The sequence below is a fragment of the Odontesthes bonariensis genome, chromosome 21 (genome assembly GCF_027942865.1).
Source record: "Odontesthes bonariensis isolate fOdoBon6 chromosome 21, fOdoBon6.hap1, whole genome shotgun sequence".
In the NCBI taxonomy this organism is placed as follows: domain Eukaryota; kingdom Metazoa; phylum Chordata; class Actinopteri; order Atheriniformes; family Atherinopsidae; genus Odontesthes; species Odontesthes bonariensis.
Genome location: NC_134526.1, coordinates 24,786,608 through 24,811,527, shown reverse-complemented (window position 1 = coordinate 24,811,527; position 24,920 = coordinate 24,786,608).

Sequence of the window (24,920 nt, the reverse complement as noted above, 5' to 3'; positions counted from 1 at the left end):
GTGCAAGGAAAAAACTTGTTCACTTCCTGTCCGAATATGAAATTACTCAGAGTGAGAATACATTAGCATGCTGATGTTAGCAATTAGCTTAAAGATGTTTTAGTGTATTTTAGTCTTTTTGAGTGGGATTATGTGAAGTATACGTATTCAGTGTTTCTCTGCAGTGGACATCTGACAGAGTGCTCTGACTTTAGAAAAGCAGAGAGCGACTCACTGACAGGTGAGATAAGCTAGCAGCTACTAATGGATACACAAGACTTTTTGCAAGCTAGAAGCTCTTATACATCAAACCAACATCAAGAACCAGGACCAACCAACATCGCCATCGTCAGGGAACACAAATAGCGCTCAAACACACCTTAGAAACCATGTGCAAATATTAGCAAGAACGTACAATCTGCACTTGTGTAAGACAACTTAACTGTTGCACAGAAAGGGGAAGGAAACTGGAAGATTGCATAGTTAAAATATATATTTTTAAAATTGTTTACTTATTACCATTGTTATTTGCTCACCAAAGAAGTTTGTATATAGTTTGAGAAAGTGGCTAGGGAGAACTCACGGATTGTCAACAGCTGTGTAATTGTTTTGCTTAACAAAATACAGTTCTACTGTAAATACAATGTCTGAAGCCACCATAAGGCACTGTAAATAAAACACAATATAACTGCTTTGAAATTTTTCAGTTTTGTTTTGTCTTAAATGGCAAAATTCGCTGCTCTCCTGTTCCCATTTTTCTTTCCCATCAGTGCCCGTCCCTGCTTCTCCAAATTGCAAATGCCCTGACCACCACTCCATTGCAGGTAAGACTCTTATAAGTCTATAAGATGACTCATAAGTACTTCACACAGCCATCTATCAATTGTCTTCCACATATCCGAGGTCAGGGCAACAGGTTCAGGAGAGAAACTTGTACATCCCTCTCCCCAGCAACACTTTCAGCTACTCCTGGGCGATCCCAAGGCGTTCCTAGGCCAGAAGGGATATATAATCCCTCCAGCAAGCTCTGGGTCTATGTCGGGGCCTCCTCCCAGTTGGACGTGCCTGAAAAACCTCCAAAGGGAGGCGACCAGGAGGCATCCTAACCAGATGCTTGAACCATCTCAACTGACTCCTTTCTCTTAAAAAAAGAAAAAGAAAATCCCCTTAAAGCATGACCTCTTGGTGCTTCTAAATTAGCTATAGAGTCCTTCATGTATTAATACTCCATATTGCTGCTTATTTTTGCATGTGTAAACGTTTTCTGTTCACTTTGATGCATGACAAATGTTTGCAACTGCAGTACAAATAAAGTATATAAAGGACCCAGTGAGGCTGAACTTTATCTTAATCAGAAAACAGTAGGCTGTGTCAGCAGGTATTTCTGTGGAATTTCTTGATGGCATACAAAGAATGATATTACATAAAATCCCTCTCCCCTTCTTTCTTTTGGAACTGATGTAGATAACAAAGTGTCTAATTTGCTTAATCCTCTTCAAAATAAAAGCTAGAAACCCCAGTAGTGAGAGATACTGTGAGGAGCTGAATTAGCCCTCTGGTTTTAGACATGCAATCATTTGGGAGGTTTGCAAACGGTGGCCTGGGTATTTCCTCAGGAAACTGTGGCAGAGAGAAAGTCTGACTGCGGTCCCTTTTGGTTATTTGTGGTTTTGCATAATCCACATTTTGACTGTACCTGTTTCTGTAAAAGGAAGAAAAAGCAGAAAAGTATTGCCATTCTGTCACACATCTTTTAGATTGACATGTCACGGTACCGTCAGTCAAAGTTAACACGTCAAATGGGTTTTTCTTGTCTTGCTTCTTCTCCTCCGTCACTGTCTGGCTGGAACAGCAGGTCTGCTCCTTAAGTGTGGCAGGTGGTCTCAAATAGAAGGGAAAAGAGACAAAGCAGCTGAGTCACTCCTTGGAATTCCAATGACCACCCCCACCACCACCAAATACAGACACACACAAGAACAGAGGTTTGCACATAATAAAACACAGTCTTGCATTCATGCACTGTGTTGTACCAGACAGTCTCTACAAATTGCTACTGAGTCACAAACTGGTGTAAGAGTGAGCGCAGACAATGGCATAGTGACAAATATTGAACTGAGATGCGTAGTGGCAGGCACACCTGTGCCATGAAAAGGAAACTCGCAATGAGAACCAGGTCACTGACAGAAAACAAAGGCAGGATTTGTTGTGTTTTTTTCAGACTCCGAGCTGTGGCTGGCTGTGCTGCGCATTGTAAAGCAGTTCTGGCAAACAGACAACCCTTCCTGTGCTCGTATCTCCTCTAACCTCAACTTTCTATGATCTTGTAACATCTCTGCAATGCAGGGCACTGAGCCCTTATAGCTATCGATAGTTAAGGCTGATGCTTTTACTTTCACAGGTAATCAAACAGCTCAAGAGTTCCTTTTCAAGCAGACTCCTGCAGCAATACATTTGAACCGAGCAGAGGCTCCCCCCCCCCCCCCCCCCCAGCATCGTATCTCAGCCTTTAAAGTTGATGGTCTGGGGAAAAGTTAATAAACTGTAGCGACTTATTTCTGTATCCTACAATAATATAGTGTCAAAGAAAACATTTGTTGAGACACTTTATGTCAGAACATAGCGGTATCAGTGCATTTAGCACGTTGCGGTGTGCAGGCCAATGAGTCAACTACAGTGATGTAACTTGACGAAGCCCTCCTGAGTGTGTCTGGGTGGAGCAGGTGTTTGGTTTGGCGGAACATAAAACGTCACACTTGTTGCCCCAAACATGTTCTCACTTGTGACTGGAAAATAAGTGTTAATAAACATAGATCTGTTCTTGATAGTGCTGTTTAAATTCCAAGCTACCGTTTTCTCGTTGTTGTTGTTGTCTTTTGTGTTAAAACAATTAACAACGTCTTCTGGAATTTTTCAGCAAGAAAGTTTCACATGGGTGAAGCTTAAAGCCTAAAGTCACTCACTGAGCTCAGATGAGCAATTCAAGTAAACCTCAGAATTCCAGTTTGTATTGTGTCCAGCTAAATTCAGACCACATAGAACATTTTCCAAGAACTAGGGTTCCTTTTCTTTCTTTTTTTAAGGGGTGGAGGTCCTTTTCTCAATCCTCCTCGTTTCCAACCTAACCCCATAGCAGAACATATAACAGATAAATGATTTAAAAAAAAGAAGAAAACTGTGATTAAAAAAAAAAGAGTGAAGTAGTGCACAGCCTGCTTTATTTGATCATTTTCACACACAAATGAAAGCATATTAGTCAGTAGTGGTCTGGGGTTAAAACTTTAGGGTCATGATGAACATCACAGTCAGGACACTGTCGAACTAAATATGGTGTGGGAGTACGCCAACAGATAAAATCATACTTTGTGGCAGTGCATGGTGCTCTCCTGTGCAAAGCCGTCTGCTACATCCTTCATATTCAGCTGGCAGGCCTCACTCTTTGTTCACTCCTTTGTAGCTCTCTTTTTAACCCCTTAACTCCTGAATTTATATAGCTGTATATAAAAAAATGTTTTGTGTGTGTTTTAGCCTTTAAGTAGATGGTAAATAATGCTGAGATTATTAATTTCACTTTTGCACAAAAATTAAATAGAAATTTTGGTATGGTGCAAATTTGCGACAACAGGCATCCTGGTCAATTTTGTATGTTTGGTATGTAATTTGGTATGTCGCTTATTTGCAACACCAGGCATAATGGTCAATAATAAGATAACAACAACACAGTAATATAACAGTGAAAAAACAATGTTTTTTTATTCACCCTTTTTTTTTACATATTTATTTATATAAATCTGCAACAGGAAATAAATTCATCACTTTGCGGTCGTAGTGAATATGGACTAACCGGCATTGGGGGAATAAAGATGCTATCTCAGCTGGTTGATTGAGTCAAACGGTTTTTAGCATATATGGGACAATAGGCGTTAAGGGGTTAAATCTTTTCTTTTATTGTTCCACTTTTTTGTGATTTTCTGTCCTGTCTGCTGTGTAGTTCTACAAAGCTCTATGCCTGTTAATATCAGCATGTGTCTGCATGATGCGTACACTGTAGGCAAGAACTTCCTATGAACCTCTTCCAAGAACCTTTATGCGCTCACTTCACATTTGTGACCTACAACCAGCCTGGTTCAGTTCAAAATTCACAGAAAACATGAACGCCACTCGTGAACATTTTACGTTCATGCACAACACTGCATGTAAATGTTTGCTATATGACATCACACACACTTTGAACACTGCTGATTTGGTTGTTTAGAGGGGGGCAGGATGAGATTAACCCACAGGACTCTCATACAAATGGCTGGAGGGATCAAGAATCATTCAACGCAATGTTTTCAACTAAATCTATCACTTTTCTCTCACTCGTAAATGGTTAGGATTATGAGGATAAAGCATATATTTTGGATGAGAAAAATATCCATGAATAGGGTTTAAACGTTTTTTTATTTCGTGACTGATACAGTGCTCAACAACAGCCGAAAAAACACATTGCAATCTCACAATTTTCAGTCCAATGTGGACAAATTATGATGCAATGTGTATAGGTTACATGTTTTCTTGTGCAACTGGGCTGCCAAGAAGGGAAACATGCAGTAGGCAGAGTTTCAGGGCAGATATTTCCCTGGTAGTACTTTTGAGATTACCTGCAACATTTAGGGTGGATTTTGCTGAGACCCCAAAATGTGGCCCTGTGTCGCACATTCGTGTGGGCAGACATGATCTGTTTTTGAAAAACATGTGACCATTTGTGGTCGTTGGCCATGGTAGCGTGTGTGTCCACGAGGGTGACTGTCTCGTTGTAAAAAGAGTGTATTCCAGACCTAACTCTAATTGTTTTATATCCCTGTCCAAGCAGTTTTGTTTTCTAACCCTAACCAAGGGATATTCTTGCCTTAAGCCAACCGCAAAGTTATACTGTGTTGTGTTTGATGGGGTCTCTGAAAGTGGCAACCGCATTGTAAAAAGAATGTATTGTAGCTCTAACAATTGTCATTATCTAACCAAGTGATGTTATTGTCTAAACCTGGCAGTTAAGTCTTGACATGTTAATGACTCAATGTAACCTAGAGGTGGAAAAAATATTGGTCTTGATTTTGCATCACACTTAGGGCATATGGTTTAAAGAGCTGGACGTACCTAGCTGTCTGCCTAATGGAAGGTCAGGGGTTTGATACCTGGCTTCCACAATCCATGTTGGCCCAGTAGTGTTCCTTAGTGCGTGTATGATGGGGAAAAAGCACTGCAAATACAGCATAGATGAAAAATTGCTGCATGAATGCATGGTGTAAATGTAGCTTGTAAGTTAAGACTGCTTTTAGGTCTTCAACAAGAAAAGTGTGATATATACAGTATATATATGCACACCTATTTAACATTTATATAGTCTGCATCACAACCTCCTGCAGTTAAATGAGCGCCAGAATGAATGAGGAGAGAGAGCTCCACTGAGACAAGAAAGCAGTGAATCAGAGTAATAAAATGTTAATTTCTGTCTCACAGCGGTCACGCTCCACTTTGCAAACACCCACAACCCCATAGAGTGTGTAACATGAATGCACTTCCTGGCTTCAGTGCTCTGTAGACTGTAAATGTTTTACATTTTCACAATTCCAGACTCAGTTGACCTAATCTACCCTTCACAGCCTATCTCAGTGAAAATGCAAAAAACCTAGGGCTGAAATAAGCTCTTCCTTTTTTTTTTTTAAATTCAGAAACTCACCTTTGCTAAGCCATTATCAGCCTGAGCAGAGCGTAAGGACTCATATCTTTACTTCATATCCAGGGGTCAACACACACACACAGTGTTATCAAGTCAAAGTTTCCTGTTGTTTTCTTCCTTTTTATGTGTTTCCTTTATGCCCATCGTGTGTGGACTTCTTCCCATGAAAACCCATTTCCTGCATTCAACAGTAAATACGTTCTATGCTCTTGGTGGAGCTCCTTGGTCTCATTGACTCCATCCCTGACATTGTTTTGCACAAAGTCACAAAATCTGAAGTAAACACTGCATGTCAGGTGCACTAACGTGATCATTCGCCTTTTACAAAATCAAATATCTGACAACCTTGTCATAACAGCTCACTGTTGTAAAGCTCTGAGTGGTCAGCAGCCTTTCACATGTGAGGTTTAGCAGTCAGGTAGACTCATTTCTGTACACAACAGTCTATTTCTTTTTAAAAAGCAGGCAGCAATCTATGATGCGGAAAAATCAGAGCAAAGCCCAAATGTCTAAAAACTGCAATTCCTTGAATGGCCAATTGAGACTTTTTGCAAAAATAAGTCAATCTGCACAGAACCCCCATGGTAGAAATATAAATGTTTACAACCTTGCACAAAATTCTTTGGTTGCCATAGTTTAAGTACCAGTTAATAACAACCCTGCAGGGGAAGAAGTTTTGTTCTAGCTCACCTGAGGCTTAAAGTTTTGCATATTCAAGACTTGGCAGCAGTGTGTGATGTTTGAGTGCCTTGGCTTTCGCCCAATGAATGTTCAAAGTCAGCGTTGCCTTAAATGTTAAAAACCAAAGATGGCAATAACCAGATGACAAACTCGAAAACCTTAAAAAGAGACATATCAGGCCCCTTTTCCTTCAAATGTCTGTCACAGATGTAACTAGATAACGAACTGAATAATTTTCACTGATGTGACAATATGTTTCACTCAAAGTCAAAAATGTTCGACACATCCTATGTTTTAAATTAGCCTTTACAAAGTAAATACTTAGAGCTGGAAAATGCTTTTTTTGTGTGTGATAAGCAAGGGTACTACCAAAGCACTTTGTTTTTTCATGTATTTATTCATTCTATTATTCTAGGATAAGGAGCGCATGCATAGTTTTTGAGTTGGCAGCAACTTGGTTGATGCCCAATAAATGCTGCCAAGTCCAAATAAACTTTTGTGTTTTTTTTTAATACGCCCCCCTTTAAAAAGCTTCAATGTTATATGCCAAGCCTGTTGCTTTCTTAAATGGAATTACATCTACCATGTTCACAAGAACACCCCCCTCTTGTGGGGCTCATAATCTCAGAAGTGGAAATTCCCCGAAAACTGAGGTTCCCCCGAGTTTATGAGTCCTGCTATTTCTCATGTCATGGTCACAAGTTGGCAAGTTCCACTGAATGGCAACATAAGCTAACAAACAATGGGCTTAGTTTGTAAAATATGTGAATTACGTACAGTTGACAGGCCAGAGCAGTTCAGTCATTACAGGCAGACACAGCTTGAGAGAGTGTGCCCTGCACCCTGTTTTTTCAGGCAGTCATGAAAACTATTTCCAGGCTCCCACAAACACTGTGCAGTCCAAGCTGTCTTTGGTCATCTCAAACACAACATGCCTCTCTTTTCTTTTTCTCTGCTGTTGACTGACAAAGGTCATACTCTTTCAAGTATCCCAGTGAAATATGGCAAGTTTTTATTTTTCCAAGTCGCCATTAATGCGCAATCTATTTATTTTTCTTATGATATGACATTGCTCTTCAAACTCTTAAAGCACAGCTGAAGTTAAACCACAAGTGAGCACCCTTCGCCTCTTGTCACATTGTCTGTCATTTTCACAGCAGGAGCCTTCATGTCTGTTTTCATTGTCTAGAAGAATTCCGCTCTTGAGGCTGTGTGTAAGGTTTTCCTGGCTTGGCATGGCTTCCTTTTGAAGAATTGAAGACGTGAATAGCATCACGCTGTCATCACAACGTTCTGTTCAGTGCCGGGTGTGTCAGTTTTATTTTCCTGGTACATCACAGTATTTTTTTCTTTTTTTTTCTTTGACATGGCTGCATTGAATCTTAATAACAAATCACACAACTGAAGGAAATCTGGCCATACTCATCGACCTAGGAAGGAAGAAGCAAATGATTTATCTAAATATTTGACTATTAAAATGCAACTATGCAGCCATGAAACAGGGTTGAGAATAAATTGGCTTCTAAGTACTCTGGAGGATTTTTTCACAACTTAAGGGGCTGTTAGCTGTAAGTAACTTCCTTTTCTTCTGCAAAGGATTTCCTGCATCTATAGCACCTCTGCTTGTATGGCCTATACCAGTCTAATTTTACCACTTCAGTTTGCACCACAACCATTTAGGTTATATTTGTTAAAGAGAACATAATTCCCTAAAGACCAGACTTTTCTTCTCTAAATCTATCATCTGGTCTGTTTCAAGAGGAACACCGGCAGACAGTAATGGCTGGTCAACCACATAAGGGTTCTTACTTTGCAGAAGATTACAGTAAAGTAGTGCACCTAAAAGGCACAAACCCTGCTCAACATGACTCAATACTAGCCCTTCCTCCTCTTTTTCAACTTCTATTCTCTCTGGTTCCAGTCCAACTAATTATGACCAGGCGTGCTGTTAGCCTTCCAACACTGTTGACAGGGATTTATACAAATTCAGATGAAAGATGGGGGTGGCGGGGTGGGAGGAAGTGACACATCTTGCAGTGCATTTTCCCAGGAAGTCATTATTTACTAGTTTCTTTCTGCCTGTTAGGGTCTGGAATGGCGTGGGTGACTTGTGACCTGAAAGATTTTACTGCTGATACATTGGATCCTGAAAATCCCCTCATGATGGGAGCTGGCATTGGTTCTTTTTGCTTCTCTTTGTCTCTGTGACCTTTCTGTTCATCCTTCTTTGAAGACATCAGATGTAACAGATATTAAACACACGCTAAAATCCCTGCAAACAACGTTAGAATTCTCCATCTCTGCTCAGTGTTTGTTGTTTAGCCCAGTGTCACTTGAATAGCTATTAACACTGCATTGTTTCAACAAGTGATACCACTGAAATGCCCTGTGTGTCTAGACGCAGAGATAGAGCTATCTAAATTACAGTCTGATTTCTCGTAGAGAAGACTAAAGGATTCCTGAGCCCATTGTTTGCGCGGCAGTCCAAGGCCTTGATGTGGGCCCTGGGAGCAGATAAAATGCCGACAGAAGGATGTGCGTGTGCTCATTATTGAAAACAGTTCAGGAAACACATGGATTGTCTGACCATCGATGAGCCCTCCACATTTCCTCTGATTGCACAGGAAACAGGGCAGGTACGCACCATAAGAACGAGCATATTCACAATTCATAAGATCTAGCCAGCGCTTTGTCTTACAAAGTTTGAAAGCCACAAAGTGTAAACAGTTTAAAGAATCTGCTGCCTGAGGTCAACAAGGAGCAAAGAGTCCTCGGTAAGCTTGTAAACAGTCAGTAAATCAGATTATTTTCAGTTCAAACAACAAATGACTGTGTGGCTGGGAAACTGAATCTGATCCGTCATTCAGTGTGATGCAGTCCAGCTCCTACGAGTCAACTTTGAAACAGTTGGAGGAGCCTGATTCTCATCATGACAAAGGCAGAGTGTACAGTGCAGTAGCTACATCTAGTTTCTAATTTAGGATATTTTGCTTCAAATCAGCCAGACTTATAGCTCAAAGAGCGAAACAGGCCTTTTGGGACAACGGTTTTTCACTCATTTTCAGTCCAGTACTTGAACCTGACCATTTTCAGTGCGGGATTTAATATTTGTTTTTTTTTAATGTTAAGCCAATACTGGCCTATGAATCATTCATGCACAAAAGAGGGACCTAGGTCAAGGAATGAACCAGTGTTTAGTCTACAAATAAAAGACAACTTGGCAAAGAACCAGTGTTGAATTGTATCTTTGGGCACTTTGTTACTGGCAGCCTGTCACAAAATACATGGAATTTTGTGTCTGGGAATTTGTTTCCATTTCTTTTGTTATATCTTTTGAAAAATACCAAAGAATAACAGTTTGACAGACACAGAATAGCATTTTATGCTATTTTTGCTAAATTCTAGTTTGCTGAAGACTACTTAAAGAAATGAGAAGAAAACTTCTCTAAGAGGGTTCAGAATTGAGGCATAAAGGTGGTCAAACCAAATATTGACTTTCAATAACTCCATAGAATCGTACAAACTCTGTTTTTGTATTATATACTGTATTTTTCTAATATATATATATATATATATATATATATATATATATATATATATATATATATATATATATATATATATATATATGATTGCTACACCTATTTCCTATTTTCCTGGTAGAATATGAAGAAATTAGGGGTGGCACTTCTATAGTTAGACAGAAAATAAAGAAAATATGTAGAGAAGTAATATGTAGAAAGAAAATGTAGCCTAAAATGTAATACAGAGTCATAATCTCCTTGGGGAAGCACTGATTCATATTATCCCTTTATCAGCTGATTAATAAGGAAACATACAGAAGAAAGGAGTCTCCTCCACGCATGACTTGTGGCAACACTCCTCAGAAAAAGGGGAGTGAAGAAAAGAAAGATTGGCTGCCCTTGTACCCGTTGCCCTTCACTTCCCACACGCACATGGACACACTTAGTCCCTTATCATTACTTGTCATCAAACACTCATATCCTCACATTGTCCCAGAGGAAAGCTGACCTCCCAGCTGTAGATATAAACTCAATCCAACCCTCTTGTTCCCCTCCTCCCGCTCATGAAGTAGGGCCACGGGGTGACAGGGCACAAACACTGCTCTCTGAGGCTAAAAGTCATGTCTTGGCCTGTAACAACTGGACTTTCCAAGTATCTAAAAGGGGAGTAGTCTTCCCCACCTCTAACACTCTTTTCATTTAGTCTTGGGATGCAGCTGTGGCCCGCAGTGTGACATGTGGAGGGGTCAGTGGAGGGGTTGTGGGGTCAGGGGCAGGCACAGACAGGGGGTGATTGGATAGGGACGGGCTCAAGTGTGGAGTAAACACTCTTCAGCAAAGAAGAGATGAGGCAAAAGACTAGTTTCCGTCGTTTCTTTCTGTTTCACTTTGTTTGCCTAGCTTTACAACTTTTGCTCAGGAGAGTTAGAAATAAATGGGAAAAAAAACACTTTGAGCTCTCTGTAAGCAGCTCCTGTTTCTCTTTTATCTTTTAACCCCTCTTTTTTTCAAATTTGATTTAGCCCTATCTATGTCAAGATATGCAACAGCACACATACGCACATGCCATGCCCTGCAAACTCTGCTGAAGGCCTGTGGTATAGTGGGTGGTGCCAGGTCAGCTGAAAGCGGCACCACTCGTTTTGCTAAAAACTATTGCTAAAAAGCTGCTCGAGCAGTATTCAGGTCATTTCTGGGAAACAGCTGACATGTCTGCCACAGATGTGACGCATATCACTGTTAGCATTAACTCATTCAGTGCTGATGACATCATCTCGGATTTTTGAAGATACAAACAATGATCTCCAGCAAAAATATGAACTTAAATGGGGGTTTTATTTCAATGCTAATTTAGACATTTTTACTTGTTTTGCACATCTCCAGAGTTTCTTTGTTTAGGCATGAGAGACTTTTAGAAGGACAAATGCAGCACTGCAGCAAATAGGTATTTTTGGTAGATTGACCAGACAGAGGCAATATATTGGGAGGATGCCTAAAGGCACATTTTAATGACTTTAAGACCATGACATGCAAAATCTAACAAATCAAAGATTGAGCAATTTGATCTTAATTTCCAATTGCACATCTGGAGGAAACCAGGCAGTTAGCATCATCTTGTTGACACCACCCCTACAGTCAAACACGGTAGTGGCAGCGTCATCCTATGGAGATATTTTCCTCCAACAGTGGCTGGTAGACTAGTCAGGATAGAGGTGAAGGTGGATGTGAATAATATATCACAATATGTTGTATTCATGGCGGTGAGGTGGTTTGCACTGTTGCCTTGCAATAAAAAGGTTCCCGGTTTGAATTTCAGCCTTGGCCTGTTTCTGAAGCTTACAGGTTCTTCCTGTACCTTCTTGTATTTTTATGTATACTTTTTTAACTCCGGTAGTTGAGTGTAGATCTGGTGGCTGTTTACAATTTATTAATTTCTGTACAAGAAAACAAAGGCACAATATTGTTGCTACAGATGCAGAAGTGTTCTTTTAAAGGGACAGACAAATAGATCATTTTCAAGGTACAGCGCTTCTACCCTATATTTGCAAAACCCCACAGACTTTGTGAAAGTCTTGGAGTGAGAGTTTTGAGTTTCGATCTCGCAGTAAGAGTTTTGATCTCATCCTTGTCGAGCTTTGCTGGAGGCTATTCAAAATGGCACCTGGTTGAGCTCTAACATTTAGTCAAGAAGAATGAAACAAACTTCCAAAACACAAGTATGCCAAGCTTTTACATGAAGACACGAGGCCACGGTTACTGAACAAAGGTACTTTACAAGGGTTATCCTTGTATGCAAAACAACAAAATCAACAAAAAAAAAGAAAAAAAAACACTGAAGGGTCTGTGGTTTGTCAGACAAACAGGCAAAGGATAGTCACACATGTTGTTGCCCCAAAGCCCGTTGACATTATTCATTATTTAGCTTACACAGATGTGCAAGTTACTCACATACCAAACAAAATAATAGAATACATATGTTGTAAAACTCATTAAAAATATATTGAATTTAACAAAAAAGTGAACCAAAAGCTTAATACGTTGACGACTGTTTTGAGCGTAAGAATATACAGACAGTAGGAGCAGCAGTTCATCACAGTCATTTCATTTCCAGCTAACAACAGAGAGAGGACACAGCTTTAAAGTCACCCAATCTACAGTACACCGGTTGTCTGCATTCCTACCTAGAGATACTACACAGAGCTTGTGATTCCTGATAAGATAAGCCAGCCAACTGCAAACAAGTCGTGTTTCCCTAGGAACAGGGCCGCTGCCTCCTCACTATCACTTCTTCTGTCTTGTGTCATAGTTATCTATGGGTCGAATAGCATGACAGCTCTCTCAGTTTGCTAAATATGGGGATTACGTTCTTAAATAAACCGCGGTTGAACGTTTCTCAGTCACAACCCGAGTGATTAGTGGGGCCTTTGTCTACAGGGAGACAACGAGATATCGACGCACAGGCAACAAGAAACAGACCACCCGTCTCAGCGGATGGTGTCAAACATGAAAACAGCGCTGTGCTGGCTCTCTGTGCTTATTTTTCCAAAATGATGAAACACCTTGCCTCATTCTATGTTTGGATTCCCATCATCACTGTTGGGATGTTAACAAGCTCCATGTTTCCTCCTTAAAGAGTTTTCATTAAAACCTCTAATCCAGTCCAATAAACTGTGGGAACCTGAGTCGTGTGGGCAAGGGGTGAGATCATATCTGACATCCAGAGCTTAGTAATACCTAAGAAATAAAGAGATGAAAGCAGGGCTGCAGAATTATTGTTCTTGTGAGAAGTCTAAAACCCCTAATCTGTATCATGCAACTGAGAGTTAGAACAAAGACTTTGTTTTCTGAGCTGGTTTGCAAGAAAGCGTGGGGGCACGAGCTACACTCTGCTTTAGTCGCACGTCGACTTTCAGCCACAATTCTCTCTGTCAGAGGGTAGACAGCGTGCCATTTGCTCTGTGGTTTTTCATCTGAAGGTGGCAAGATTTCTGGCCAATGTTGTTTTCGCTCCCATGCATCATGATGCTGTTTTTTTTTCACCCGCTCTTTTCTTCCTCTATTTATCGGCAGTTGGTGTGTGAATGCTATATATATATATATATGTGTGTGTGATTGAATGTAAAACAGGCACAATTGGAAAAACGTAGTTCGCCCAAGACTTGTTTATGGTTGAGATTCTCCAGAAATATGACAACAAAAGACTAGCATAAGATATTTCTCTGAAGGGACGAAATATTCTCACATCATTATGCGTCGTCCTCATTTCCTTCATCAGTTTGTTTAGCAACTTTCCCAGACACATGAGTGGGGGGAGTGTTTTTAAAGGATTTTTTTCTGGTGTTTCTCAAGTGCATTTTGATGTTTCTTATTATGCAGTAGTTAGTCTTGGGAACTGCTGCGGGAGGAATGTCTGGACTGACCGTGGGTTGTATGTTTGAATAATTGTGGATGTAACCAGAGATGACTTTTCTCAAAAGATAATATTTAGATTTATAAAAAATCAAAAGTAGGAAAACACTGAAAAGGCTTTTTTGTTTTCCAATAAACTATGCAACTAATGTCCTTCAAACATATCTTTAAACAGAGTGGCCTCAGACAAAGGTAATATGATATCAACAGTAGTCATTCACAAATGTTCTTTATATAAATATTGATTTAAAGAAAGCTATCATTGCACTGCAGGAACATTAACCAATTATTTCCTCTTTGAAAAACAGTTTATCTTAATTCATTGAGTAAAGTGCCAAAACTATTCAGTTTGGGTTATGAAATACATAGTTTCACAATGTTTACGTAGGAGTTAACTTGTCTCTACTAATACTAGAGTTTCTATAACAGCAACTACCGTGTCTAATTAACGAGGGACAGTGAATAAGTTTTAAGAAAAACCTTCAATGAAATGTGATCAGTGGGGTGTTAGTCTCGCTGGAGGATATTTCACGAGCTAGACAAACAGTCGACACCATGGCTGGATACATTTACCTCAGAACAGCAGTGCAGAAATTAGTCACACAGATTCAAACTGCCAGAATTTCATACATAAGAAACCAAATCCTATAACCTTGCATGGTTAGGCTCTCTTGTCTTGGCTTGCTATTAGGTACGTCCAATAACAGCACATGGCAATACATGCACCCTAACGCACATGCTGTGTTTTAACGTAGTCAAGTCAAAAGCTCATAGCGCAATGTAAGAGTCTCCATTACCTAGCAGAGCTCTTAGATCCAAGGACTCAGGTCAGCTGGTCCATTCCAGAGTCCAGACTAAACATGGAGAAGCAGCATTTAGCTGTTATGCTGCAAACAAGTGGAACAAACTGCCAGTGGAGATTAAACTTTCACCAAATGTAGACATTTTTAAATCCAGGTTAAAAACATTTCTTTTCTCATGTGTCTATGCATGAAATCTGCACGATATCTTTTAGTTTATCTGGACTGTTGCTTGTTTTTAAATTCATTTAAATTATTTCATTTGTTTCTCTTTATATTCTTTTATGTATTTTTAATGCTTCTTACAGTCCCTGCTGCAATGCTTTTATTTTATGTGAAGCACTTTGAATTGTTTTGTACATGAAATGTGCTATACGTAAATTTGATTTGATTTGATTTTTGCTGCTCTTTCTCGTGTGTGAATGTGATGTCTTCGTAATTCGTAACTGACAAATAAAAGTACTGTTTTCTTTCTTTCCTATTTGAGCAATGCAATCTCACAATGAAACACGTAACACCGACCTTGGTCCGAACCGCAAAATGTTCCAATTCCTCAACAAAGTTGCAAAAATAGTACAGTGACTGGGTTCATTGACCATTTCCTGAACGCAATGCAGCTTTTGTTGCACCAGTGATCATATATGCGGTGATGGCGGCACAATGCCGTAATTAATTCTGACTGTTGTGATAAACAATCAAAAAAATGAATTTTCATAAAAGCCCCTATAATTGGGTCGGAGGGTCTTGATGGATGACTCGTGTCATGTGGAATTTCATGTTAAAAAAGATTACTGGTTATCCATTACTTTTCTACTTCACTCTCGCCAGAGAAAGGTTAGAAAAAAGGAGATAGAAGTGCATGGCCGGGGTTGGAAAAATTCACATATTAACAGATTTTACATTTGATTTTCCATGACGTTGTCAGATGGGGGTTGGCAGGACATGGATGCGGACTCCAGAGGTGTAAGGCAAAAACTGAGTTTATTCACAAACAAAACATTAACAAAAGGCGTCTGAGCTGGAAGACAAAAACTAAACTGTGGGACAAAAACATGAACATGACTATGACAAAAACAAAACAGACTAGACATGGCACGAAAAAACACTTATCTTATATGTGGCGTCGTGGCATGAGGGGTGAAAAACAGAAAAAGGATTTCACAAAATGACAGGGGAGCCTGGGAACTAAATACTAAACTGGGAGTGATAGATGAATGGGTGCAGCTTGGGGCCAATGAATACAGGGGACATGAGTGAAGCTAATGAACTGAGTGAGGGAAAAACAATGGCAAAACCTAACTAAACATGAACTCAAAAACCAAGACACGAAACAACCTAAAACTAAAAGCATGGGAAAAACCCCATGGACGTGACAGACATGTGTTACCATTTCTTGACTGATGTTTCCCTTTAAAAAACATCATTTTTAACCAACCATGGTCACACCACAACATTTTGCACATATTGGTGAAGACTTGCTCTGCATTCTGCTTGCTTTGATTACCAGCAGGCTTCCTTGCATATGCATAATGAGAGTTAAGGATTGTCGAAAGGCAAGCAGCAAAGGGGATGGCAGGGCAAACTGCACAAAGCAGTATTTAAAGCTACATGAAGGCAATTGTAGGCATGGGAGGGGGGGTTTTCTCCCATGGATTGGATTTTAATCGAAGTTTTAATCAAAGTCTGGAGATGCTCTTTATCAGAATCAGAATCAAGTTTATTGCCAAGTAGGTTTGTACTTACAAGGAATTTGACTTGGTGTAGTTGGTGCAGACAATATAGATATAAATACAGAATCTAGATATATATACAATATAGACTGTGCGTTAATGTAACGCAGAAGGTGTGAAGATGCTACGTCAATAATGTAGCTTGTAGGTCTGGAAGGGGAGAGGGAGAGAGTCAGTGTAAGGGGGGGCTCCGGGCCTTGTTGATAAAGCTGGTAGCAGATGGGAAGAAACTGTTCTTGTGGCGTGATGTTTTTGGTCCTGATGGACCGCAGCCTCCTGCCAGAGGGGAGTGTCTGAAAGAGTGTGTGACCGGGGTGTGAGGGGTCAGCCACAATCTTCCCTGTCCGCCTCAGAGTCCTGGAGGCGAACAGGTCCTGGAGAGATGTAAGACTGCAGCCAATCACCTTCTCTGCAGACCGAATGACACGTCTGCCTTTAAAACACAAAGCTGACATATTTATGATTTGAACTATGTGTTCTGCATTCGTTATTGTGGGTTACTGGTTAGCAAACACAGGCTGTCATATTGAGCCTTGTTTTCTGGTCACCTGGGAAATATAAGCCACATATTCAAACATATCAAGCTCTGCTCTGACCTCCACCAAAACCCGAATGAGATGAATTGAGACGAATCGCTGATTTTAGCTTCTTTTAGCTGCTTTTAGCATCTAAATCCAACTCTGGGTTAACCAATGAGCTGCAGACTTTCTTTATCAGCAGTCTGTTGCTGTTCACGCTTTATTAAAAGCTTATTTTCTGCAAACTCCTTGCTGTTACTTTACATGCAGTTAATGAGAGCAGTGAGACTCAACTCTAATAGTGATAATGATGTAATCTGGAAAATTATAGACACAGATCCAGTTTAAGGGAGATTAGAGATTTTCTGTGGGTTCATCACTACAAGTTATTATTTAAGACTTTTACATGTTCACACGAGAATACTTCTCTGTGTGACTCTTACCTAAAAGGCTTCATTGAAGAGTTCAGAGTTGGTGTCCTGTTGTGGTGCCATCATGCCTGAAGGTGAAAACCCCTGCATTTGCTATGGTAATGTACTCTGTCTGCAGGGGGTGAGCCAGTCACTCTGAGCTAAATAGAAACCCTGCGACCCCTACGTGATTCTTTAAATGTTGGTTTAATCTCACAGTTACAGTGCTTCACAGAGCAAACCTTAAATCCTTGAAAGTGAACATTTTGTCATATCAATCCATAGCTTATCTTTAAACTCCGATGACTAACTTGCAAGTTGTCGTCTACTGTTCATATATGTTTACCATAAAAGGGTTACAGTGGGATATAGTGTAAAACATGAGCACTGCAGATCCTGTGAGATGTATCACATGCATGACTTTGTTTTTGACATTCTGGGAAGCTGCCAGACCCCGCTCTGTGGTTTCCTGACTCTGAACGCTGTCTCAAAGTCAGTAAGATTCTTAACTTGCACTTTGAATCTTTTGTCTGCCTAAAAGCATCAGACCGCCAAATGCAGACAACAGGATTGAGATGCCATTGTGCTCCACTGTTCAGCAGCGGTTTAAAGCTTAAAAAACCCAAACCTCAAAGTTTCAGCTCAACAGAGTCCACTGTGCATGCCTTCTTTATCGTTGTTTTATTGCTGTTACTCTTCTTCTTTGTTCAAATTGTCTCTGCCTCCAAACAAGGCTGCAACCAAACAAGGCCCTGGGCTGTTTGTTTAACCAAAGAGCCATGCTTTCAGAACTTTTGAATACAGTGGGTGGGAATAAGGGAGGGGGAGACAGCAGGAAAAGAACCAGAGGAAAGAGGGGGGGGGGGGTTTAAAAATGGGAGTTAGAAGAAGAAAGAATGCCAAGACATAACACTTAGGTCAACACTTGGCCTCTCTTTGTCTCTGTCATTTTTCTGCTTCACTTTGGAAAATTAAAGTGGCGTTAGCACAAATCCCCAAAAGTTTACACTGACCCTGCCTCAGTGTAACCGGTTCATCACTTTTGATGGGTTCCATGAGTCCAGATGGAAGGCGCTGACAAAAGCAGTCAACTCTCACTGTGAGGAGGATCAGCCTGAGTGCCCTTGGATTCTATAAGCTGTACCTTATGAGAAATGTAGAGTTCTGCCAGGGTAAGCGGGAGCTTCAGGGGGGCCTGCACACTCAGCCACTCCTCTAGAGGGATTTAAGAGGGGGGTTGTGTGAAATGGGGGCCTCCCTCACTCGTGGTTGTGCGTTGGAGGGAGGTCACGGACCCACCCTCCCTGTGGAGAGCACTGGCTGACAGGGGGGAAAATAACAGGGTGAACTAGCCCGAAGGGACTACTATAATGTCACCCTCTAATCACAGTTGCCTCATTCACATATGGACAAGAGTAAAGACTCTATAGGTTCATACAATGAAGCACACACGCAAATAGTGCAGTAAAACCTGAAAACTTGTGCTTGTGTAATAAGGACACATCAGACACGCAGAGTTTATGTTCCACAAACACAAAGACACACACAGAATGGTGTCAAAACACCAAAGGTTCAGCTACGGTTCAGCTTTGCTCATTTTCGGCACAGAAAATCTGCAACACAGATCAATACCGAGAGGTGTTGACTGTGCTGACATTTCAGAGTACAGAATGCAGAAAGCTTACAAAACCAAACTGAATCAAAGAAAGTAGAATAAAGCTTAGAAAAGCTATTGTGACATACTAACGTGTTAGCTTTTAGCTCATCAATTCAAGGATTAGCTCTGCCAGTTATCTCTACATTGCCAAGTTTTTATGACACGACCAAAGATTTTCCAAATATTAGTTTGTGTGATGCTTTCTCCAGTGACCTTGCTTGTTGCTGGACACATGGCTTATTGAAAACATTACTGGCTAAATTTGTAGCGTTTCAGCAACACTTCCTTAAACATGAGGTAAGTCATAGCGCTGCCCTTAAAATAGATCTATGAGATTGAAACATCCCTCACAAGCCTCTGGACTGTGGTCAGAGAAAGTGTTTTACATCGATAAAGGGTGATTTATAACCCCTGGGAGTTCAAACAGATTTGCTTTATTTGAACCCGTAGTCTTTTTTACTTCCATTTCACATGACTCCTTCCATAAAGTCAGGCGCTTCGAAAGACGGGGAGGGGGAAAAAAAACTTAGCCTTTCACAAAGCTCGTGTTGCACAAAAGAAAGAATTCGGTGGAAAAGATGCAGATCCCAAATAGCTGCTGCAACATGTGAGGGATTTTGGAATCGTACGATTGAGGCTTTGCTGCCAAGCACAAAAGGGGAAAGAGGCTAAAAGCTCAGATTTTCTTAAGTATGTCTATCTGGCCTCATGTGTGTTTGTGCATGTGTTCAAAAAAAAAATTGGATATTAGAGAAGAACACATTGTTTGGGCTTATGTGTTACTTTCTCCTGTCAAAGCTTCAGGCTAGATGGTAAAATCCATTGATATACATTCCCACATGAAGAGAACAAACCACTACACACACATTCACATAATTCTCTTACGGATGAGTTATTGCAGCTCAGGTCCTGTCTGGCATCTTTACTGTCACCATTTGGTCCTGCTGTGAACATTTATCAAACTTTCAAACGTACTATGGGGTCAGAGGTAAAATGACTCTGGTGTTTTTGTGCAGCTGTGTGTGTACATGACAGTGACAGTGTTAACGGCCAATACGATCAGATCAGAGCAAAGCGAGAGTCCAGACTGTCAGCGGGAATTCTCCTCTGAACCACGGGGGAACATTTATGGCTATCCAGGGTGCAGGGGGATGATCGCTCCCCTCAATGTCTTCATTGTGCTGTGAACACGTGTTGAGGTACTGAGTGAGGAGGGTATATGGAGCGATACTTAATCCCCTTTTCTAAAGCTAAAGGGGCAAGCCTGACACATGCACATGCAAGACCGAGTAAAACTGTCAAGTCGCAATAAAACCCCTTCACACATTACAAATAAAAGGTAAGCCTGAGCGTTTCAACGTTAAGCCTCAAAGACTTCAGCATCTATCAAGAGATGGTTTAGAGTCGTTTGTTTTAAAAAAATAAAATCAGTCTCCTCAAAGAACCAAACCTCACAGAAACATTAAGTCTGGCTTATGTGGCTATAAATCTGTTTCCCAGGATCAAAAACATTTTTATAACCAATACTACCCCTCTTTCTTCTTCATAAAAACAGCACACGATGTAGTTGTGACGAACCTGATACACACTATGTTGTCTAATGCAACAGCAGTGCAAAAAAGTCCGGGTTTGCCAAGCTGAATCTTGTGTTTTTGTTGACTGCAGCTCATAAATCTGGAATGTTGAAATGACTACAAGTATGTTCTCACATTATGCGATAGATTAAGCTTCAGGACACCATAACCAAGAAAAAAAAAAAAAAAAAAGTTTATGTAAATATAACGTGATGATGGATCATGTGACATTTGAAAACTCGGATCTGCTGGGAGAACGAGAACAAAGGATCAACAGAGGCATTAGGATTAATCGTCTGGCAACCACAGAAGTGCAAAACTTTTTATCGCGGTCCATTCACCCATCCTTTTGGGTATTTGCTTGATCCAGTTTGGGGTCACGGGGGTGGGGGGGTGGGGGGGGGGGTGGATAACACTTGATGAGTGGTGAGATAATCTTGGACAAATCGTCAGTCCATCACAGGATTTACACAGAGGCACAATAATCCAGTTTATCCATAATTTGCATGATGACTGGCAAACGAGGCAAACTGTTTAGGTCAGAATTATTGTCACCCACTTTTGTAGAATATATTTCAATAAAATGTCCAAATGATTGAACAACAACAACAAAAGGCTTTCATACGGTGCAACTGAAAATGCAAAGACAAGTTTTACTGTACTGTACAATTCCAAATTATTCCGAATTATTTTGTTTCAGAAATTTTCCATTTGTTCTTTAAACAAAAATTTTTTTTTTTAAACAGCAGTGCTTTTTTTTACGTGTTCATAAGACCTGATTCAAATAACAGCTAGGTTTGTATTGCTGTTTTTGATTACCATTTTGAAGATTTAAATTTTAAAAAAAGATGAAAGAAAAGCTGTGAAAGTTAAGAAGAAAGTTCCTCTCACGCACAGAAACGCTTATTCGCTCACATGAGTAAGATTAAATGACTCAGCAGCTTTTTCAGGTCTGAGCTGGTGTAGAATAAACTAACGTGAATTATCTGAGTCATTTCTGAAGAAGAGCTCTCTCCATGTGAATGTCCACCGCAGATGTTGTTGTCTTTTTTTCCTCCTTAATGTTTGTTTCTGGTGATGACAACTACTTCATCCATCCATCCATTTTCTATACCTGCTTAATCCAGTTTAGGGTCACCGTGGGGCTGAAGCCTATCCCAGCTGTCATTGTGCGAGAGGCGGGGTACACCCTGGACAGGTCGCCAGTCCATCACAGGGCCACACCGAGACAAACGAGACACACAACCATGCATGCTCACACTCATGACAACTACTTCATCAACATAATTACAACCAATAGCAATGTAGCCTATGCAGCTACCCCCTGGTGCCGCTACACACCCTGGTACTCACAGCAGTCAATGGAATCATGTTGGATACACATTTCTCTGTGAGGACTTTTCAAAAGATTGCTTCAGTTTTGCTTTCGCCAATGAACAGAAATCTGGTAAATTGATTATTTTTCTGTTTAAAAATGATCCGAAGTGAGTGAGATATCTGAAGACGTGGTTTAAACCTGTAGCATAAAACGATGCACTCTGAACAAAGCCAGGCTCTGTGGAAAAAAGGCCAGTGAGAACGCCGATATTGAAAGACAGTCCAAAAGGCATAGCAAATGATTTAAAATGCTTTCAGAGATAAGTCTCAGTCAATCAAGGAAAATGTAGAAAGATAGAAGCCAAGTGGGGCTCATAAGGAAGGACTCCCTTCCTGTATTAAAGCATCCTGTGGACCTGCATTGCTGTCTCTATGCAACTGGAAGTACTGAGTATATCAAGGGACTTGTGTGTCAGAAAACTATGTCTGAATTTAAGTTATTGGGAATTTCAGCAGGAAAGGAATAGGTCCTGACCCAAATCCCTGTGTTAAGGAGGGTTTAGGTATCAGGTGGTTAGGTGGGTGGACTGTATAGGTGTTGGTTGAATGGTATGGTGTCTTCCTGGTGCGTCGGTAAGAACGCCACTGAGTCCAGAATTCAGTTTAAAGAGTTTTAGTGAACTTGAAGGCAGCACAGTGATACACAAGGGTCAATTGGGAAATCAGGTGATACTCTTCTTAATTATTACTCATTTGCATAGGTATTTCTGTGTGTGTGTGTAGATCTTCAATGACGCACACAAGGTAAAAGAAATTAGTTCAGAAGTCAAATAAAGTGTCTCTTCATGGCGAAACATCAAGCCAAATGTCCGTGGCACACAGACTGGAGGCAGCTCTCTCTACCTGAACTGCCCCTCACTGAAGACGAGTGAACACTGAACTTGCCGCGAAGCGTGATGACGTAAGCGCAAGCTCACAATCTTCAGCGCAGCCAAATGGCCTTTTTAACACCCTGTATAAACTGTGAAGAGGACCCATTCACGCTGAAGAGTGGTAGAAATGATCTGCAGACAGGTGGAAACAGTTCCTACATGGCAACAACTAACTTTTACTGGTTTATGTTGTCTGCAAATGTTCTGCAACGGTTCTGACTTTACAAAATAAGTACATATATTTCTCACAGTATTCCAAGTTCTGTGTGTATGATTAAAGACCGATAATTCCGACCAGGACCATATACTAAATCCTCTGCTCTCCCAAATCTTTCCTCACTGTAGTGTGAAAACTGATACATCAAAGCCAAAAACAATACAGAATTTATCCTTAAAGAAACATAAATTATTTTGACTGTTTTACAGCTTAGAGGGCAGAAACCCAAAAGGCCCAAAAGTTAAACATTTTTCTCTTTCATTCTTGTTTTCCTTGGCTCATCTGTTTGTTGGACGGGCAACAATAAGCTTGGACACTGGAGCCTTTGGGAAATGCACTCGTCACAACTGGCAAATCTTCGGCTGTTAGTGTAGCCTCCTGCAACATTTTTCCCACACACATAAAATGGAAAAACATTCCATCTGTGAGACCAACAATTAATAAGCTGTCATGTTGAATCATAAATGTTCTCTTTCTCTTTTACTCTTGTAAACAATATTAAGTCATAATACCCACATGCAGGGCTTGTCAGAGCCTGTAGGCCTTTTGTCACAGTTATGACACCAGAATAACTGGTGGATACACCTACTGCTTTCAGCCAAAACTGCTGATTAAACAAGTAGGAAATCAAACTTTTTTTTTAGCTTATCTGGACAAGTTTACCGGTCCTGCAATCATCATGACAGCTATTGCTTGTGTATTTATATATGTGCCTACATGAGCAAGCACATGCCTACTGTATATGTGGGGTTGCGTGGGAGGCTGAGCCGGCAGGTGACCTGGACTTCCCATCACTGGACCCTCATCTTCAGGAAGCAGAGAGGGAAGCTGCTGTGGGTCTGTCAGCATACTGCAAGTGCCTTTTTCTGATCATCTGCACCATGATTTGTTGGTAGACGCTGCTCGGGACACCTTAGGTAAAAGTTCATTCAGCACAGCCTTGCAATGTAATTCATCCTACATGAGTTACATTTTACTTAATGCATGTAATGTGCACCTGATGCTCCCGTGCAAGATGGTTTGCTGCAGTGTTCTGTGTCTGGATTTGCATGAATTCACCAGAGAGCCGAATGAAAAACTGGAACCAGCTGCAGTCTGTCATCCTGGGCCTCCTACGCTTTTTTTTTTACAGCGAAAACAGCCTCATTCCAACAAAAATACAAAGTCAAGACATCCACTGAGAAAAACCAGTGGGACAGGCACAACTTTTACCACAGCTGAAACAAATGCAAACCATCCTGTATCTCAATCCGTCCACCCTGCACCCGTGTGGAGTTTTTTAGGAGCTGAATTGCTGCTGTCCAAGGGTTTCAGAAAGGTCACGGGCCTGCGAAACATGTGGGAACTAAAAGAGACACCAGGTGGGTTTGCTGATGGGATGCCAGCAGAGGAATTTGTCTGTCAGCGTCGAATTTGTCCGGTGGGAATCAACCGTGGAATGTGTTTGTGTCGGGATCAGCTGGCTGATTTGGTGGTTTTTTTTAAAGTTCCTGCATCGTTTTATTCGCATAGACCTGCAGCATGCATATTGTTATGCGTGGATGAAGACTGAGAGGTTGAAACAGTTATTGTTTTGAAAGCAGAAATTCCAGTTTATTAATTAATCAACGACATTAAGCGCCTATGGGTTGCCATGGTTCAGCTGGGATAATCAGAAGGTCATCGGTTCAATGCCCAGTGTTGAAGTCAGGCACACTAAACCTCACATTGCCCCAGCTGTGTTGTAGATAGTTATTAACATGTGTCGACGTTTGAATATGTAAAGCGCTTTGGAGAACCCAGACAAGCTTAAGATTAAAAAGGCACTATATAAGCTATATTAGCTAAAAAAACAAAAAAAGTCATGCAGCATCCACAGGTGTGTGCATGAGTGTCTCTGTCAGGGGGGTTCTGATGGATTGCGGTGAGCCCCCTCTAAAGGGCACACCAGGCCCTTAATGTAGCAGCCTGCCCTCT